Below are 4,777 nucleotides of genomic sequence, written 5' to 3' on the forward strand. Positions count from 1 at the left end.
GACATGAACCGCTCTTGAGGCTGCCTTCCCTGGCCTGATGAGACCCCACTGCCTCTCCTGAGATTGCAGAGCCCTGATTTGGTGCATTCTTCGGTTTGGTCCTTGACTTTGGGTGACCCCACTTGGTTTTGGGAGTCTCCACTCACTGCCCATCCCAGGCACAAAGTGCCCCTGGAGATCCCCTGTGCTCTTCTGGTGGCTCCATATTGCCTTCCAGAAGGATGGGCATCTGTCACCAGCCCTCTAACATTTGAGACAGTCCCCAGCAGAAACCTCCTGAGCACTCACCCTCCCCAGGGCCACTGGGCACCCACTAGTGAGGGCTGAATCCAGCCCTCATTCCCTCATACATCATTTTACGAGCTCATGTTCATTAGCCCATGGAAAACCCAGGCACGGCAACAGGGCCTTTTTGGGTGCAAATCCCTGAGTGCATTCTTGGCTCCCACTTTGGAAGAAGAGCCCAGGCTTCAGGCAGTGTACTGATGAAATCCCCTTTTATTACAGAGATGCTGCAAGGGAGGCCAGCTCTGACACAGTGATCGGCAGATTTACACAAAGCCTCTGAGACAGACAGACGGGGTTTGTGCCTCTGGAGAGGTGGGATGAATTGAAACATTTCTGTAAAAACATGAATGTCACAGACAGAAGTCCCAAAACACAAGAGCTGTCTGAGAAAAACTGGAAATGGCTTGTGAGGAAAGATGGGCAGCTTATTGCTGCTGAGCTAGTACCAACTGAATGAGTTTCCTCACTGCATCCTTGAGCTCCTTGTTCCTCATGCTGTAGATGAGAGGGTTCACTGCTGGAGGCACCACCAAATAAAAAACAGCCACCACCACATCCAGAGCCGCGGATGAGAGGGAGGGGGCTTCAGGTAGGCAAACAGGCCAGTGCTAATAAACAGAGAGACCACAGCCAGGTGAGGGAGGCACGTGGAAAAGGCTTTGTGACGACCCTGCTCAGAGGGGATCCTCAGCACAGCAGTGAAGATCTGCACGTAGGACAGCACAATGAAAATGAAACACCCAGAGGCTAAAGAGCAACTAACCACAATAAGCCCAACTTCCCTGAGGTAGGAGTCTGAGCAGGAGAGCTTGAGGATCTGGGGAACTTCACAGAAGAACTGGTCCACTGTGTTGCCTTGGCAGAGTGGTATGGAAAATGTGTTAGCAGTGTGCAGGACAGCATGGAGGAAACCACTGGCCCAGGCAGCTGCTGCCATTCTGACACAAGCTCTGCTGCCCATGAGGGTCCCATAGTGCAGGGGTTTGCAGATGGCAACATAGCGGTCATAGGCCATAACAGTGAGAAGAAAATACTCTCCTGCTAACAAGAGGGCAAACAGAAAGACTTGAGGAGCACATCCTGAGTAGGAAATGGCCCTGGTGTCCCACAGGGAATTGGCCATGGATTTGGGGACAGTGGCGGAGACAGTGCCAAGGTCGAGGAGGGAGAGGTTGAGGAGGAAGAAGTACATGGGGGTGTGGAGGTGGTGGTCGCAGACTATGGCTGTGATGATGAGGCCGTTGCCCAGGAGGGCAGCCAGGTAGATGCCCAGGAAGAGCGCGAAGTGCAAGAGCTGCAGCTCCCGTGTGTCTGCGAATGCCAGGAGGAGGAACTCGTTGATGGAGCTGCTGTTGGACATTTGCTATCTCCGCGCTTGGGGGACTGTCCAAAGAAGAAAAGACATTGAGAAGTTAGCAGAGACTTTTCAGGCAAAGAAACCCCCAAATGTTGCCATTCTCATACAACCCCCCACATTGCTTCCCTCTTTACTGAGTGGATCTTTGTGCAGCTCCCTTGCCTGAGCTCCACTTTGCACTGCCTGAGTGTGCTGTGAGGAGCAGGGACCTCTGCCCATGGGCTCCACAGGACTCAGTCCTTCTGTAAAGCAGTGGGCACAGGGGAATGGGGGTGACCAGCTCTGACATTCACACTTTCGGTCAGGTGAAAGCCACATATTGCATAGAAGAGCTTTTCAGCATTGTCAGTCCCAATTCTAAAGAATGAAGTTTGAGGAACAGAGTTTCAGGGATTTTTTATTTTCTTTCAGATGTACTTGTCACCCCTGGGGAGTGTTCCTCAAAGGTAGAAATACTTGGGATTTCTACTGAATCCTGAGAAAAATGGATTCACTGTCATTTGGTGCAGAGTGAGGACAGCTAGTCTGTCTATTAGTCTCATTCCCAGGTGCCTTCTGCTTGCAAATCAATGAGCTGGAGGATGATCACACTCATATGTTGCCCTTAAAGAAACCAGCCCCTGCTGAGAGCACACGAGTCCAGTTTCAAAGTGCACATCTCCAAACTTCTCAGCCTTTCTCCGGGCACCTGAGGGAGCTCTCCACACTCCCCTTCTAGACAAGGACTCAAACGGCTCTTTTCAGATGCCCACATACAGCCTCCCACCACCATCTCCATACTCTCAGCATCTCTGCACCTTCCTCATGGGTCTCTCAGACATCACAGAGGTGCTATGAGACAGCAGTGCCTTTCTAGAGGGCAGGTGGCAGCCTGGCAGGACACCACAGGGAAATGGTCAAAGGACCATTAGGACTGGAGATGGGCTCTCTAAGGGAGAGTCAGCTCAATTCCGAACCCCACAGACTGCATTTCCTGGAGCTCCACAAGTCAGAAGGGGGCTGGGGCAACCTCATTCCCATGCAGACCCCTCTGCTGCACAACTTGTAGCATCCATCTCTGAACTGCAGCTGAACCCCCCCCCCCCCCCGCCCCAAAACCAGAGAGCCCAAGAGCAGGAATAGGAGCATCATGGACAGGAGGGGAAACAAGGAACAGAACCAAGATCCTTCTGCCAAGGGAGGCAAGAAGAGAGAGACAGATGGGAACTCAGGAAAGCCTTCACCTTACCAGCTAGGCATGCCACCTCACAGGCAGTGACAACGCAGGGCAGTCACTCTCAGTCCCTTTGTCGGGCACCTCTCCTCTTGCCGGAGGGCTGGCTGTAGAGAAGGCAGCTCATGCCCTGGACCCCATGGCTGTCAGGGCAGAGGCTCTGCTGGAGGGGAGAGGAGATGCAGGGAGCTTGCTCAGAGGAAGGTGTCTGCATCGGAGGGACTGACCACTGACCATGACTTGCCCAAATCCATCCTCCCATGACGATTCTGTTGGTACTTCCCTCTCACTCCCTGCCCATCTCTACTGCCTGGGGCTGTTCCTGTTGCCTGGAGCTTTCTATCTCCCAACATCTTTTCCCTGTCCATACTCACAGACCGTGTCCCACCTCTGTGTGCACAGTTCTGCCCTACAGAAACCTCCCGGATCAGCGCAGTGTCCAGGGGCATCTCTGTGCTCACGAGCCCAAAGGAGCAGGTCACATTAGCCCTGATAAGACCATGAAGGTGCTGCTGGTGCTGCTGTAGGTGGAGGTGGGGTTGGAAGGGTTTGCTGAGCTTTCTCACAGACCTACTGATCTCTGAGAGGGAAGGTCAGTGAGTCCCAGTTCCTTGCCAAACCACAAAACTCTTTCCTTTTTTCTTCATGCTAACATGAGGAAACTGAAAGCCCTGGAGGGAAAGCTCCTTCCCTTTCAATAGCCTTTTTTGCACCTTCCTCTGCAGTGCAGGGACACTGCTCTGAATCACAGCCCTGCGCAGACCTGGGTGCATATCCCAACTTCACAGCCCTGCAGCATCCATGGGAGAAAGTAGCAGCATGCCCTGTCCCTGTGACAGTGTGGCAGGGAATGCCTGCTCGAAGCATCTCCCCCTCCTCTTTAAAGGAGAGCGATCCTTAAAAAACCTATCAGTCATGGAATGAAATAGGTTTGGAAGACCCTTCCAGGAACCTCAGTAGCATTGCCCTGCAGCCAGAGACTTACCGTGCAAAGGGCTGTGAAGATTTCTCCCACAAGGAGCTCTCCTCTCTCCTCCCACTCCACACTGCCTTTCACTTCTCTCTGCCTTGTCTCCTCTCATGTCAGCAGCAGCAGGCGGTGCCCAGAGCCCTGCTGCTCTTTGCAGAGGAGCTGCTCCTGCACACAGCTGTCTCTGGGCAGTGCTGCCAGGTTGCCATGAGCTCCCTCCATCCCCAGAGCCTGGCCCCTCTCAGGAGCAGAGGCCCAGCTGAGCTCACGACTTTCTCTGTCCCTTGTGCTCCCTCCTCCTGGGAAATGTTCACTGCAATAAACTAAAATAATCACTGATGGTCCCTCTCTAAACAATACAGAGAAACCAGTTACAACATTGTCACTTGTTTCATCAGAGGAGGGTTATCTAGGAGAGGTGTAAATGTCCCTCTCTGGCAGCCCTGATTCCCCCGTCTTAACTAGGCAGGACACAGAGAACGGGGCAGGAAGGGAGCTCATTGACAACAAGGAGGCGGCTGATCTCACCCCAGGCCAGACCCCAACAGTGCAGATGTCTGTGTCAAATCCAGTTCTCTGCACTTCCCTTTCTCGTCCAAAGAGAGAACTAAGCTGTCTCAACTGAGTGGTTTTGAGATACATTTTCTAATAACCAGCTAAGGTCCCGCAGGAGCCACCTTCAAAATTTCCAGCACCACACGGCAACACAGCTACCCCAAGGTATCTCGGGCAGCAATAGCCTCTTTCTTTGGTCAAGTGAATCCAGACAAAAAAATATATATGTATATATATATATATATATATACACACACATTATTCATCAAATTATAATTGCTACCAACACTCGGAATGGAGAAACCTTGTTCTCAGGAGCTGCTTTATTTAAACTGTCACGTTTCAGCTCTCTTCTTCTGCCTCTCTGGCCCTTCTTCTTCCTTGGCCTCTTCTC

General features: G+C 52.2%; 1 pseudogene; it reads right to left on the reverse strand.

The window, feature by feature from the left end:
• Nucleotides 1–746: 746 nt before the first annotated feature.
• On the reverse strand, nt 747–1,648 carry LOC136993075 (olfactory receptor 14C36-like; annotated as a pseudogene).
• Nucleotides 1,649–4,777: the final 3,129 nt, after the last annotated feature.

This window comes from Apteryx mantelli, chromosome 11 (genome assembly GCF_036417845.1).
Source record: "Apteryx mantelli isolate bAptMan1 chromosome 11, bAptMan1.hap1, whole genome shotgun sequence".
In the NCBI taxonomy this organism is placed as follows: Eukaryota; Metazoa; Chordata; class Aves; order Apterygiformes; family Apterygidae; genus Apteryx; species Apteryx mantelli.